General features: G+C 47.2%; 1 protein-coding gene across 4 annotated transcripts in view; it reads right to left on the minus strand.

Annotated features, from left to right (window-relative positions):
• Nucleotides 1-254: 254 nt before the first annotated feature.
• Nucleotides 255-16,364, minus strand: part of LOC144763225 (uncharacterized) — a 268,530-nt gene continuing 252,420 nt past the window's right edge. For all 4 annotated transcript variants that reach the window (XM_078648619.1, XM_078648618.1, XM_078648621.1 and 1 more), the window contains one exon: nucleotides 255-502. The gene's annotated coding sequence lies outside the window, so the exon portion shown is untranslated. The remainder of the gene's footprint in view (nucleotides 503-16,364) is intronic.

The raw sequence follows: 16,364 nt of genomic DNA on the forward strand, positions 1-16,364 counted from the left end.
CCCCGCACATGGGCGGGAATATTCAGTGCTTATGACTATTGATGAGGATCCACTGGAAGACAAGTGGAGCTGTAAGGAGTGAACTATGGTGTAATTATGGCTATCCAGACAGGGCTTGGAAGGATGGAGCAGACATCAATTTGACGAGAGGTGGGTGAAATGACTGCCAGGCAGCCATTTTAGTTTAGGAATTGCGATTCTCATATTACCATGACTAGAGAATCTGGATTTCATTAAAGACACAGAGGCTGACATTATGCATTATTACTTTAATGCAGTCCAAGCAGTCGCTTACATCACTATATATAAAAATATTCCAGAATAGTTCAATATCAACACAAGAAAGGCATGAACCATCAACAATCTGCCTCTTTTAAATGTGGAGGAAAATAAGTTCATAAAACTTAAAACATCAAAACTATCTTCTGATGAGCAGGATGAAGGAGAAGGAAGAACGAAGGTAATACCAAAGGCCAGACGACACGCAGTTAAGGAGCGTTACCTGAAAAGAGAAAGAAGTAAATATCTCTTGAATGTAAAAAATAGTGTAAAGCTTATCAAGATAAAAGAACAAGAGATGAAACAAGTACTGTTAATAAAAAGTACAGTAATAAAGTGCAACAAAAACAGCATTAAATCATTGTAAGACCACCAAGGGGTGGGATGGGAGGGATAATGTCAGCCTCCGTGTCTTTAATGAAATCCAGATTCTCCAGTCATGGCAATATGAGAATCGCAATTTCATTACAAGAAAGGAGGCTCCACTATGCATGTTGGTAACTTTGTAAAACAACATCAGACATATGTTCAATAGGCCTGCAATAATGATGTGCAAAGGTGCTAGCATTTGACCAGTCAGCAGCTTTGAGAATGTCGTCCAACTTACCTCCAGGCAAGAGAGTTTTACTGGCCATAGCACCTTTAAGGGAGTGAGCTTGAAATTTCTTTAAGTGAATACCTGCTAAACTCATAACAGTCTTAACCCATCTAGCAATAGAGATTGAGGTTATGCCTTTGTGGGGTTTAACCAAGGATATAAGTAATTGGTTAACATCCTGAGGGCGAAGAGCAAACATTCTGCGATCATACTCTCTCATGCAGTCCACAACGCAAAGTTTTCGACATAAATCAAAACATGATGGAATCAGACATACAGCTAGATTCATCAAAGTCCCGTTTTGCGAGTCTGTAATAGCGATTCATAAGGAATCGCTATTAAGGACTTGCAAAACGGGATTCATGTAGGAATTGCAAATAAAATTGCGATTCCTACATCTTCCTTATTTGCGATTAGCAATTTGCTAATCGCAAATAAGGATGCGATTTCAAGGGTGCCAGGGGTGTCCAAAGGACACCCTGTAGCACCCCTGAAATGAAAATGTACACGTGTTGCGCACAAACATGTCCAAAGGACATGTGTGTGTAACATGCAACTTAGAAAAATGAACTGAAGTGCATTTTTCTAAGTATTTCGCTATTTACCACGAAGTTACAATTCGTGGTAAATAGCGGCCAGTAATATCGAATTCGCAAAAAATAAATGGTTAATGAATTGCATTTAAGGAATCTCAAATAGAGATTCCTTAAATACAAATCCTCGCAAATATGCGATTTCGCTATTAGCGATTTTTGCATTTGGGATGAGGAAACCCAAATGCAAAAATTGCGCTCGCAAAGGACCAGATTCTGAGAATCTGGCCCTTTGCAAGCCGATTTTTCGTTGATGAATCTACCTGATAGTCTTTGTTCTTCTATAAATCTCAAATTTGACTCTGAACATGTTATAAGATCTATTCGTAATCTCCAGGGCTTTGACATCAGAGACCCTTCTCCGTGAGATTAGGCGTAGTAGAGTAGCCAGCTTAATGGAAAGTTTTTTTTTTTTTTTGAGGAGAGTATTAACAGCCCAGTTATTGAAAAGATCAAGGATTAGTTTGACATCCCAAAGACTTTCATATTTAGGTTTAGGAGGTCTTCTTAAACGAATGCTTTTCATCCCTCTACAAACAATGACATTTTTACCTACCGTTTTACCATTAACAAGGACATGACCAGCAGAAATAGCCGATCTGTAGCAATTGATAGTTCTATAGCTGAGGCCTTTATCAAATTGTTCAACAAGGAAGTTATCTATGTCACCAATAGGTGCTTCCAAGAAATCCAGGCTCCTTTCCCGGCACTAACGTACCCAGACTCTCCATATGTTGTTATAGCTGTAGTGAGTGCCTGGGGCCCAAGACTCTCTGAGGAGAGTTGCAGCAGTCGCCGAAAATCCTGAGATGTCATTGGATCTCCTGACACTCTCCAGGCAAGAAGGGTTAAACTCCTGTTCTGAGTTAGGGGCTGAACCCCTCCGTCTATGTCTGCAAGAAGATTCTCCAGGGTAGGAATAAAGAAGGGGGGTGTTACAAGCTAGTTCTAGAGTAGTGGGGAACCATGATTGGGATGGCCAAAAGGGAGTTATTAGGACAAGGAAGCACTGATCCTGTCTCACTATCTCTCAGAATCATGGCAAAGGGAGGGAATGCATACACCGTGGCTCCATTCCAAGATTGTAGTAAGGCGTTGACTGCTAGAGAACCCAGGTCGGGCATCCAGCTGAAGTTGTTCTACAGTTGAAAGGTTAGTCTGCTCGCAAATAAGTCTATCTCTAGAGGGCCCCAGATCTTGTTTAGGGTACTGAACACGGAAAGGATAAGTTACTTACCTGTAATCCTAGTTCTCTTCCAGGGGTACCCTCATCAAAGTCATAAGCACTGAATATTCCCGCCGACGTGCGGGGACCCCGGAAATATTGTAAAAATATATATGTTAAATTACATATAAATAGCTCCACAAATATGTATGTACATATATCATTTTTTCTCACACCAATGCAGCCCCAAAAATGAGGCTAAACAATGTAAATAATCATACATGTACTGAATTAGCAATGAAACAAAACACAATAGCCAAATAGCCCTTGAACTCTGTGTTTTAATGAGCAAAAGACTCATAACTCTTGTAAATTGCCAATAAATATACATTGTTAGCCACAGGCTGCATTGAACAGCAATAGCATAGAAAATGAAACCATTTTCAGCAAAAACTGGCACCGTGCCTTTAAGGCAGCCATGACCCCTGGCTTCCCATCATGCCTCAGGGGTGACAGTTAGGTCAGTTGTTCTTTGCATAACCCTGAAGTCAGGGCTCAACCACAAGTCATAGAACAGACCACTCTCATTTACCTGGGAGGCGGTGGGTGTGCTTATGACTTTGATGAGGATACCCCTGGAAGAGAACTAGGATTACAGGTAAGTAACTTATCCTTCTCTTCCAGGGGATCCTCATCAATAGTCATAAGCACTGAATAGAATAGCAAGCCCAAACACCACCTGCAGGTAAATGAGAAATACATGACCCAACCAAAAAAACATTTATAACAGCCGAGTACTCAGCTGCTAAACAGATTCCGCAAGGAGGCTTGGCCTACCTGGGTATCTGCTCTAGTGTCAGAATCAAGACAATAATGTCTGGTAAATGTATGGACGGACCTACAGGTCGCCGCCTTACAGATCTCAGACATGGGCACATTATGGAGAAAAGCCGCAGTCGCAGCTCTACCCCTGGTGGAATGTGCTTTGGGAGAAAACCCAAGAGTTTTCTGTGCCAACTGGTAAGCAAGCTTGATACACGAAACGATCCATCTCGAAATAGACGGTTTCGAGACTGCATGACCTGTTCTGATCGATCCATAGTTAACAAACAGTTGATCAGAATGACGTATAGCCTTGGACCTATCCAGTTAGAATTTTAAAACCCTTTACAGGTCCAAAGAGTGCAAAGCCCTCTCAGCTGGAGAAGAGGGATTGGGAAAGAAAGTGGGCAGAGAAATGGTCTGATTGACATGGAAATCTGATACCACTTTAGGAAGAAAGGACGGATGTGTCCTTAATACCACTCTATTCAAATGAAACACAGTATAGGATTCCTTGGACCAGAGAGCTTGGATCTCGCTCACCCTACGAGCTGACGTGATTGCTACCAAAAAAGCTGCCTTCCAGGAAAGGTGCTGCAAAGTAGCTTTATGAATGGGTTCAAAGGGCGGACCCATTAACTTTGATAGCACCAGGTTCAGCTCCCAGGGAGGAGAAGGCGGACGCACTGGAGGGTACACTTTTTTCAACCCTTGCAGGAAGTCCTTTACAGCCGGTAACTGGAAAAAAGAAGGTTGTGAAGGTGACCGCCTATACGCTGTTATAGCGGCTAGATGCACCTTAATAGAATTAAACTTTAAACCTGCTTTTGCCAGATATAACAAATAAGGAAGAACAACTTCTTCCTGACCCTTAATAGGATGATGACCATTTTGCATGCACCACACATAGAAGCGCTTCCATTTACAGGCATAAGAATGTCTAGTGGAAGGTCGTCTCGCTTCCTTCAGGATGGACACGCAGTCCTATGGCAATCCTATATGGCCGTATTGTATGACCTAGGGAGCCATGCTGTCAAGTTCAGTGACGGAAGGTTGGGATGATGAATCCTCCTGTTCATTTTGGAAAACAGGTCCGGCCTGCATGGCTGTCTCTTGTGAGGAGCCACTGACAGATGAAGCAGGTCCGTGTACCACCATTGTCTCGGCCAGTCGGGGGTAATGAGGATCATTGTTGTGCACGAGTGTGTCAGCTTGCTCACCACATTCGGGATCAGCGGAAGTGGTGGAAAGGCGTACACAAATTCCCCTGACCAGCCTATCAAAAGAGCATTTGTTCTTGTTCCTGGACGGTAAAACAGCGAGGCGAAGTCTTGGCATTTGGTGTTTTCGTCGTCCGCGAACAGATCTAAGGAGGGACGACCCCAATACTGGAAGATTCCTTAGAGCACCTCGTCGTTTAGAACCCAGTCCTCTGTCTTCGAAATGCCGAATCAGCGCGTCCGCCCTCACATTCTGTTCTCCTGGGAGGTGGACCGCCGTGATCGACTATTTGCGAGCCAGAAGCCAATGCCAGATGCGCTTGGCCTCCAGTGACAGAGTCCGTGAGCGCGATTCCCCCCCTGCTTGTTTAAGTAGTACATTGTGGTGGTGTTGTCCGTTTGTACTAATATTGATGTTTTCTGAAGCGAGGGGAGGAACGCTTTGAGAGCCAGATGGACTGCTCTCAACTCCAGCATGTTGATGTGATACGTACATTCCTTGGGAGACCACAAACCTTGCACTTGGAGGTGACCCATGTGTGCCCCCCAGCCTTGAAGAGAAGCATCGGTGATCAAGGTCTGTGCAGGAGGAGGTTAATGGAACAGAATTCCCACCTGCATGTTCTGTTTCTTTGCCCACCATGGAATGGAAGCTCAAGCTGTTTCTGACAGAGTAATCCGATCGTCCCAGCGAGCTGACTGTTGGTCCCACTTGTCCTCCAGATCCTGCTGAAGAGGACGCATCCGAAGCCTGCCATTCGGGACTAGAAAGATGCATGAAGCCATCGAACCTAGCAGGGAGGCAATCTTTCGCACTTTCTGAACCTTGTAACGAAGTACCAGCTGACACTTTTGGGTTATAGAACACTGTCTCTCCTCCGAAGGAAACACTTTTCCTACCTCGGAGTCTAGACGAGCTCCTAGGAAGTGAATCTTCTGGGTGGGTTGCGAGACTGATTTGCTGAAGTTGACATGTAACCCCAACCGATGACAGGGGGAACATCCTTTACAACGCGGATGTTACCCCACAGTACCGTTACAACGCGTCTTTTACAACGCAAGTCGTAAACACGACTTACGCTGGAGGGCGCTCAAGGATAAGGAATAGTAGATTTACTATTCCAACACCTTCCCTACTGTACGTAGGCTGGTGTTGGAATAGTAAATTTAACTATTCCTAAGTCCGCACCCCTACAGCGCAAGTCGTGGTAACGACTTGCGTTGTAAAAGACGCGTTGTAACGGTACGCGTGGTAATACCACGCGTTGTACCGTCATACATCCGATGACAGAGTTGGATGCGGGTTTGGAATTGATTCCTGACAGCGTCTGGGGAAGGACCTTTCAGTAGCCAATCGTCCAGATACGGGTACACGAAGACTCCATTGCGGCATAGAGCGGCAGCTACTACTGCCACACACTTTGTAAATACCCGGGGAGCTGACTTCAACCCGAAGGGCAGGACCTGGAATTGGTAGTGAGAGGTCCCCACCTGGAACCGCAGGAATCTTCTGTGTTTGTGGTGCACCGGGACATGGAAGTAGGCATCTTGGAGGTCCATCGAACACATCCAATCTCCCTTCCTGAGATTTGGATATATTTGGTGAAGTGCCAACATGCGGAACTTTTCTTTTTTGATGTGCAGGTTGAGCGTTCTCAAGTCCAGAATGGGCCTGAATTCTGCCTTTTGTCCCTTTTTTCTGACCTAGAAATATCGGGAGTACACTCCCTCCCCCCTCTGAGCGATTGGAACCCTCTCGATGACTGATTTCGCTACTTCCGTTTTCAAAAGGATGAGTTGATGACTTAAGGTTGGCCTTCGAGGGACGGGTGGAGGCAGGTGTTTGAAACGAAGACAGTACCCATTCTGAAGTGTAGTCAACACCCATCTGTCCTGAGTAATGCTTTTCCACTCTGACATATGATGCGCAATGCTTCCCCCCACTGGAGTGGTCAACGGCGCTGGGGGAAGTAACAAAGGAAAGGGTTTTTAAAGTAAAGGGAAAGGGGCGCTCAGCTATTGTAAACGCAAAGTAAAAAGGATTACCAATATTTGTTGTTGGTGCATGTAGGCGAGGGGATAAGCCCTATAACCCCCCGAATTCGTCTGTTACCAGAACACACGTTACAAACATAAAGCAGAATGCCTATTGCATACAACAAGAGTAATTTCTTCTCCATTTTTCTAATGCGTGTCTCAATGGACAAATGTTTCGAAACAGTATACATATAAAGCTGTCAGAGAAAACACAGTGTCTTAAAGAAAGTCTTCTTTAATATCTTTTGCAGCCAGCCGACACGTGTTTCGTCGCATAGCAATGCGACTCCTCAGGGCTGTAAGGTTCAGGTGAAAAGAAGAGAGGTCGCTTAGCCGGTGATACTTCCAACCCGGCCAGGCTCTAGACCATGTGAAGCGTGAGTCGATTTCAGGTTCCGATCAGAAACACAATTATGGGTATTTGCAGGTTCAATCCAATTGCACAGTTGGTAATGTTATCGGTGAATAATAGCGGCGGGGACAATGAGGCTCAATAAATCTAGAGAAAGTTGTATCCGCCAGGAAACATCCGCTACAAATGGAGAAGGAGCGGGTGTGCTTCCTTCGATGGCTATCCGGAAAGTATTCTTCCGGCTGTAAGCGGACTGCCTCAATCACTTGCAGGATCCCGTGTTCCAGATAAGGACCTTATCTGGAACACAGGATCCTGCAAGTGATTGCGACGAAACACGTGTCGGCTGGCTGCAAAAGATATTAAAGAAGACTTTCTGTGTTTTCTTTGACAGCTTTATATGTATACTGTTTCAAAACATTTGTCCATTGAGACACGCATTCGAAAAATTGACAAGAAATTACTCTCTTGTGTGCAATAGGCATTCTGCTTTTTGGCGCTGGGAGAAGGAAGGACTCATTGCTTCGGCTGGGACTTGTTGGAATTATTGCCCTGGCGTTGATTTCCACCTCCTCTGGAATTTTGCTTGCCTCTGAATTGGGACTTCTGTTTCCCCTGTTGGTCCTGACCATTTTGCCATTGAGGGGTTTGAACCCTCTGTTTGAAAGGGCCCTTATTGTAGGAGCGGTACTTCCTCCGAAATTCCTTCTTCTTTTCAAGTCCTACGGCCTTAAGAGTGTCCAACTCTGATTTCATGCGTTGCATTTCCTCATCCGTGCTTGCCCCAAACAGTGATGTACCCGAAAAGGGCAAGTTCAAGATCCGAGCCTGAGCGTCAGGTTTTAAGGCTGTCAGGCGCAACAATGAAGATCTCCTCGACGCCACTCCATGCGCATAGCCATGCGCTGCAAGGGTAGCTGCATCCGCCACGGCGCCTATGATCTGATTGGAAACCTGGCTGCCCTCCAAAAGAATCTCCTCAAAATCTTTACGGTCCTCTTGAGGGAGGTTCTCAATGAATCTTTGGAGAGAATCCCACAGGGATCTGTCATACCTCCCCAGAAGGGCTTCCGCATTAGAGACTTAGAGAAAAGAGGCTGAGGTGTTGCAGACTCTTCTCCCCCACAAATCTTGTATTTTGCTTTCCTTATCCGGAGGCACTGTGGATGAGGAAGCTACAGCACTGGATTTCTTCGCTGCCACAATGATCACTGAGTCTGGTGGTGGGTCAGACCTGAGGAAGAGTGGATCCTCCTCTGGCGAGCGATACTTTTTAAGAATCCTTGCTGGGGCGGCCTTTATAGTCACTGGAGTAAGGAAGACCTCATTCACAGGATCTATGATTCCAGGTACCAAAGGCAGCAGAGGCTTGGGTGCCGTTCTGTGATGCAAGGTCTCAAAGATCACAGAAGTCTTGACCTGTGGAGTAGTCATGGGCACTCCCAGTTTCAAAGCACCCCTGCCCAAAATGTCTTGAAAAGTGAAAATGTCATCTATCGGGGATATTCTTGATGGAGGACTGTCCGTCAGAGTCGGAGAATAATCTCTATGAGAACGAGTCGTAGATGAAGAAGTAGTCCGAGATCTGCGAGCCCGTCTCCTGCTCCTAGACCTCAATCTTCGCCTACTGGAGCACATTCGGGAGCGCGATCTCTCCCTGGGTCGGGAGACTTGTTTGTCCCGATGAGCTTGCAACCTGGCTGCTTTCTCTTTGTCTGGAGCCCAGTGATGCAGAGGCCTACACCATCTTGGAAATAGCCTGCTGGAAGGAGACTTCTGGGTGCGCTCTCTCACTGGCGAACGTGCCGGAGGAGGCAAATCCGTTTGCCCATGCTGCGAACGAGCAGGAGAATGTCTGGACCTCTCACTAGCCGAGGGATCACACCTGAAGATCGTCCACGGTGAGATCGGGAGCCCGAAGAGGATGATGACAAACTCACCGGAGACCCACCTCTGGGAGGGTGTCTGGAGGTAGACCTTGTGCGACTTCTTGAAGCACGTTCGTCCGATACTCTTTTCCTCTTCGCTGGAGGACTCCTATGCACTGAGGAGTGTTCCACCTCCGCAGCTGAAGCCGATCTTGGAGACCTCTGCTGTGGTGTTAAGGCATGAGCCTGATCCGAGGGTTGACTAGCTGTCTCCTGAGCACTCTGCCCCGAAGGTGACCTCCCCTGAGATCTTGGAGGAGAGACTTGCCTCGAAGATTTATCTTTTGACGTGGACCCACGCTGCTGCGACAACGACGGGGACCCTCTCGGCGTCGAACGCTGTTGACCAGGCGTTGACAGAGGCTGCTTCGACGTTGAACGTTGATGCTGTGATGTCAACGGGGATTTTCTCGACGTCGACCGTTGATGGTGTGACGGCGAATGCCTCGACGTCGAGCGTCGCTGGCCAGATGCCGACGGAGGGTGCCTCGACTTCGAACGCCGATGGCCGGGCGTCGACTTCGAACGCCGATGACTAGGCGTCCACGGAGGATGCCTCGACATCGGACGCCGATGACTGGGCGTCGACGGAGGGTGCCTCGATGTCCTGGTGTCGACGGAGGAAGCCGCGACGTCGAAGACTGGTGATTATGCTTTAACGCTGGCTGTCTCGACGTCGAGCTCCTATGCTCCAACAGAGACCTTTCTCTTGACGCTGCACGCCCGTAGACTGCAGCGGAGGTACCTTGTTTCTCGACGCTGAAGTCTTCATCGTCAAAGGAAGTATCCTCGTCTTCGCCGTCGTCGACTGCCGTCGATCGCGTCCTGCGCTTCTTCTGCCTCTTAGGAGACCTACCTCTCTCAGAGAGACCATAAATACGAATTCTCTCCCTATCTTTGAGAGTTCTCCTTTATAAAGTCTTGCAGTGTTCACAAGAACTCGCAGAATGAGAATCAGGGAGGCAGAGGATACACACAGGATGTGTGTCAGTCTTGGCCTTCTTCTTCCCACAGGAATTGCAGTTGTCAAAGAGAGAAGGCATTTTTGACAGAAAAATTCCTTTTTTCAGATTCAAAAAAGGTAGCACTAACACTCTATGCCCAAAAGACGTTGAGTGAAAGTAAAAATTGTAGAAATTCTTTAGTATTTTTTTACAGAAAGTCAAAAAGAAAGGGAGCTGTTGAACCAGGGTCCTGACTGAAGGAGCCGGAAAGAACAACTGACCTAACTGTCACCCCTGAGGCATGATGGGAAGCCAGGGGTCATGATTGCCTTAAAGGCACGGTGCCAGTTTTTGTTGAAAATGGTTTCATTTTCTATGCTATTGCTGTTCAATGCAGCCTGTGGCTAACAATGTATATTTATTGGCAATTTACAAGACTTAGGAGTCTTTTGCTCATTAAAACACAGAGTTTAAGGGCTATTTGGCCTAATGTGTGTTTTGTTTCATTGCTAATTCAGTATATGTATGATTATTTACATTGTTTAGCCTAATTTTCGGGGCTGCATTGGTGTGAGAAAAAATGATATATGTGCATACATATTTGTGGAGATATTTATATGTAATTTACATATATACTTCTTATAATATTTTCGGGGTCCCCACACGTGGGCGGGAATATTCAGTGCTTATCACTATTGATGAGGATCCCCTGGAAGAGAACATTCAGTTACAAATCGCTGTGATCTAACAGGAATCTTGAGTTCCAGTCTGCAGAGATGTTCGATTTCCCCGGAAGGTATTTCGATTTGAGAGCGCTCTTGTGTTCCATACAGAACATCCAAAGTTTTCTTTCTAGATTCAAGAGGTCCGCAGATTTGGTGCCTCCCAGACGATTTATATAGGCTACCGCAGACATGTTGTCCATCTTTAGAATGACTGACATCCCCTGGAGAGAGTGTTTGAAGCTCATGAGGGTATTCTAAATAATTTATGTGGTGAGATGATTCCTCTTGTGACCAGATACCACCAGTGTTCTAATTGAGAAGACAATCTCTCCAGCCATGAAGGCTTGCATCTGATTCTAAAACAAACTTTTTTGAACCAAAGATTGCTTTTTCGTTCCATGAGTATAGGTTCTCGAGCCACCAGGCTAGGTCGATTTGGCTTCTTGATCCACACAGATCCGATCTCTGTACCAGAGGCCAGATGGATTAGTTACTTACCTGTAATCCTAGTTCTCATCCAGGGGTATACTCATCAAAGTCATAAACTATGAATAATCCCCGCCCATGTGCGGGATCCCGGAGCATATAGAAAATACATATATATATATATATATATATATATATATATATATGCATATGTGAAAACATATACATGCAGCCTAAAATGTTTCCAACATGGCAAAAATTCCGAAATTAGATAGCTTTGCATTGTAGTACCCATACCTTCCTAACCCATAAGGAAAAGAGGAAGCACTAAACAGTTGTCATACAACAATGCTTTATTGCCATAAAGAAAACTTGTAATTGCAGGCATTTGCCTGTAGGCTGCAGCAGAGTACTAAGAGACAAAGAAAACTGACACCTTGCCTTTAAGGCATTAGAGTAGGGGTACCGTGCCTTTAAGACCTGCAGGAGACCCCTTGCTCCCATGATGCACCACAGGTGGCAATTAGGTCAGTTCTTTTTGATGGTGTATAGGCACCTGAGTAGACATGCAATCAATACACCATAACTCCAAAATGCTCGTCCGGGGAGGAGGGTGGGTCGCTTATGACTTTGATGAGTATACCACTGGATGAGAACTAGGATTACAGGTAAGTAACTAATCCTTCTCATCCAGGGGATACTCATCAATAGTCATAAACTATGAATAGAGTAGCAAGCCCATACCCAAAGTCTTGCGGACGAGCAACAGAGTATCTAGAACATGAAATAACATCACATTCAAACTGCAATTATGCAAACAAACTTCTTAAAGAAGCCTGCCCAACCTGGGCCACGGCCTGGGCATCCGAATCTAGGCAATAATGGTGTGTAAAGGTATGCACTGAGCGCCATGTAGCCGCCTTGCAGATTTCAGATATAGGAATGTTGCGAAGGAGAGCTTTGGTAGAAGCTTTCCATCTAGTCGAGTGTACTCTTGGTCTGCCTTGTAAGTCTCTTGTTAGCTAGCTGGTAGGATAAAGCTTTACAAGAGACGATCCATCTCGAAATAGATCGTTTGGAAGCAGCTAGACCGGTATTTGTAGAACCATAGTTGACATAAAGCCGGTCAGACTTACTAAGTGGAAGGGTTTTTGCAAGGTAAAAATTCAATACCCTCCGGAGATCTAGAGAATGTAAGATCTCTCCGGGGAGTGGTTTGTTGAGGCAAGAAAGTGGGCAGAGTAATAATCTGATTGATGTGGAAATCAGAGACCACCTTAGGTAGGAACGCGAGGATGTGTCCTTAGCACCACTCTATTGGCCTGGAACATCGTGTAAGGCTCCTTGCAGCACAGCGCCGGAATCTCACTCACCCTGTGGGATGAAGTGATGGCTACTAAGAAAGCAACCTTCCAGGTCAGATGCTGCAAAGACGCCTTATGAATAGGCTCGAAAGGAGCACCCATCAACTTGGTGAGGACAATATTACGCTCCCAGGGCGGAGAGGGGGACCTCACTGGCGGAAAAACTTTCTTGAGCCCCCCTAGAAAATCTTTGACCACTGGCATTTGAAAGAATGAGGTCTGGGTAGGAGACTTTCTATAGGCTGTGATAGCAGCTAGATGGACCCTGATGAAGGTACTTCAGGCCTGACCTCGCCAAGTGCAGTAAGTATGGGAGGATCACTTGCTCCTGACCTTGGGTCGGATAAAGAGCGTTGTCCTTACACAATAAGTAAAATCTCTTCCACTTGAAAGCATAAGACTTTCTGGTGGAGGGTCTCTTTGCTTCTCTAAGGATGTTCATACCGTCAGCAGAGTCTTAATGTCCGTACTGGATGACTTCAGGAGACATGCAGTCAATCGTGGAGATGGGAGGTTGGGATGAAATACTCTCCCCTTGTTCTTCGTCAGCAAGTCCGGGCTGCAGGGCAGCCTCCGGTGTGGAACCTCTGACAGCTAAAGGAGATCCGGGTACCACCACTGGCGCGGCCATTCTTGTGCTATCAGGATCATTCTGGTGTTGGTCCTGTAAAACTTCTGTATGACCGCCGGGATCAGAGGGAATGGAGGAAAAGCGTACAGCAATGTCTGCGACCAGCTGATCAAAAGTGCATTCCCCCGTGATCCCTGCTGGGGGAATCTGGAAGCGAAGACGGGGCATTTTGGGTTTGCTGCGTCTGCGAACAGATCGATGTCTGGCACTCCCCATTGCCAAAAGACGTCCTGAGCGACGTCGTTGTTGAGCACCCAGTCATGCGCTTCTACGAAGTCTCTGCTGAGCCCGTCTGCCTGCATGTTCAAGGTCCCTGGCAGATGAACTGCTACGATTGTGAGACCCCTCGCCAGCAGCTACTTCCATATGGTCTGAGCTTCCAAAAACAGGACTCGTGATCTGGTGCCCCCTTGTTAATTCAGATAGAACATTGTTGTTGTGTTGTCCGTCTGAATCTGAAGGTAGCTGGATTGAAGGGACGGGTACAGGTACTTGAGCGCAAGATGGACCGCCCATAGCTCCAAGAAGTTGATGTGATAACTTCTCTCTGTCTCGGACCAGAGACTTTGTACTTGAAGCTGGCCCATATGAGCTACCCAGCCCTGCATTGAGGCATCTGTAACCACTGTCTGGGTCGGAGGTATCTGATGAAAAGGGACCCCTTGCAGAAGGTGAGTTTCATTCACCATTTGATGGAGTCCCTGGCAGCTTGATGGAGAGAGACACGATCTTCCTAACGGCCTGACCTCTGTGACCATTGATCTTCGAGGGACTGTTGTAGAGGCTGCATGTGAAGCCTTGCATTGCGCACAATGAATATGCATGAGGCCATTGATCCCAGCAGTGAAGACACTTGCCTGGCTGTGGGACGTGCAGAGTCGAGAAGAGTGTGGCACTTGAGAAGCATTGATGACAACCTCTCCTCTGAAGGACACACGCTTGCTTTTGAGGAGTCCAGGGAGGCACCCAGATAGTGTATCTGTTGCGTGGGATTGAGGACCGACTTTTTGTAGTTGATTTGCAACCCCAAGGAATGCAGCAGGTTGAGGCAGTAAGAGAGATGGCTCTGGAGTAGTGCAGGTGTGGAACTTTTCAGGAGCCAGTCGTCTAGGTAGGGATAGACGAAGATCTTCCACCTGCGGAGGAAGGCAGCCACCACCGCCATGCACTTGGAGAATGTCCGAGGGGCGGATTTGATTCCGAACGGAAGCACTCGGTACTGATAGTGCTGGCGAGAAATCTGAAACCTGAGAAATCTGCGATGCTTCACTGAAATAGGAATGTGAAAGTAAGCGTCCTGCAAGTCGATGGCACACATCCAGTCTCCCTGGTGAAGGTGCGGAAAGATTTGATGCAGGGCTAGCATTAGACATTTCTCCTTTCTTATAAACCTCTTCAGCAGGCGCAGGTCGAGGATAGGTCTGTACTCTTTGGCTACTCCTGATTTTTGGACTAGGAAGTACCGAGAATATACCCCTGGTTTCTTTGGAGAAGTGGGACCTCCTCGATGGCCCTCTTGGAGAGGAGGATAGATACTTCGTCCTGTAACAGCCGACTTTGATGTTGAGGAAGGAGCATCAATTGCGGGGCACTTGTGGAGGTGGAGACTTGAACCTCAGCAAGTAACCATGCTGCACAATATTCAGCACCCATTTGTCTTTTGTTAAGGTTTCCCACTCTTCCAGGTGAAAAACGATACTCCCTCCTACCGGAGTGCCTCACTGCTTGGGAGGCTGCCTAGAGGTGGACTGTTGCTGCTCGTTGTGCTCCATTCCTCTTCCAGGGCGCCTTTGCTGGAATTGGGACCTCTGCTGGCTCTGGGAGGACCATTGAGGGGGTTGAACCCTCTGTTGGAAGGGACGTTTGTCGCCCTGTCGAAAGCGTTTTCGGAACTCCTTCCGTTTCTCCAGACCAACAGCCTTGACAGTATCCAGCTCTGCCCTCATCTTATTCATCTCCTCATTGGCATGAGCCCTGAATAAGGAGGAGCCATTAAACAGAAGGTTTAGAATCTTTTTCTGTGCCTCGGGTTTGAGGCCTGTGAGGCGCAGCCAGGCTGAGCTCCTTGAACAGACGCCATGGGAGAGACCATGAGCGGCGAGATCTGAGGCGTCCGCCGCCGCGCTTATGACCTGATTGGCCATTAGCCCACCTTCTTGCAGAATCTCGCTTAAGTCCTGCCGATCTTCTTTGGGGAGCTTTTTGGTAAACATCGCCAGGGTGTCCCAAAGAGATCTGTCATACCGCCCGAGAAGGGCTGAGGCACTTGCAATCTTCATGGATGACGCGGAAGTATTGCACATCTTTCTGCCATAGGAGTCCATCTGTTTACCGTCCTTCTCCGGGGGAACAGAAGAGGACGAGGATGCTGAATGTGACCTCATAGCTGCTGCCACAATGACGGAGTCTGCTGGTGGATCAGCTCTAAGAAATAAGGGATCCTCCGCTGGGGCCTTATACTTTTTGGCAATCCTGGATGGGACGGGCCACACCGTGGCAGGAGTGAGAAACGTGGCCATAACTGGTTCCAAGAATCCTGGCACCAAAGGAAGCAGCGGTATAGGAGCTGTACTGTGGTGCAAAGTGTCAAATATGATGGACGTGGGAACTACAGGGGTATGCAAAGTGATGTTTCATTTCTTTGCTCCCCTACCCAGAACGTCTGAGAAAGTTGCAATGTCATCGATGGGAGTTACCCGTGATGGAGGAATCGATGAGAATGGCAGAGAGTAGTCCTGGACAGATGACCTCGTGGAGGAAGACCATGTTGGTGATCGCCTGCGTCTTCTCTTATGGGGACGTTTGTGATGAGAGCTGTGACGACCCCTGGACCGTGATCTTGGTCTTCTGGGAGGAGACCTGGAGGGTCTAGCAAGAGCACTTCTATCAGGAGAGGTCCTGGATGGCGAGTATGTGCGAGAGTAGTCCGAGCCCGGACTTTTGCAATCAGCTGTCCGGACACCCTGCAGTCATCGAGGTGACAGACAGTAGGCCCTCTTCTCTGCTGCTCTGGGAGATTTCTCTGGTGAAATCTGCACAATATGCAGCCCTGGGGATGATGACTGGGCTCCAGATGACGATCTGGATCTTGATATTGATTTACGCCTGGTCTCCTCCGTGGCCGCTGTAATTTTTTCCCTCGACATTGAATGCCTCGACGTCGATGAAGTCTGGGTTACTATCGGCGTGCCGAGACCTTGGCGTCGACCTTCGACTGCGATTTCTCATGATGTCGTGTTGGTGTCGACCTTCTCGATGTCGTGTGATGGGACCTCAACGA

This window comes from Lissotriton helveticus, chromosome 6 (genome assembly GCF_964261635.1).
Source record: "Lissotriton helveticus chromosome 6, aLisHel1.1, whole genome shotgun sequence".
Taxonomy (NCBI): domain Eukaryota; kingdom Metazoa; phylum Chordata; class Amphibia; order Caudata; family Salamandridae; genus Lissotriton; species Lissotriton helveticus.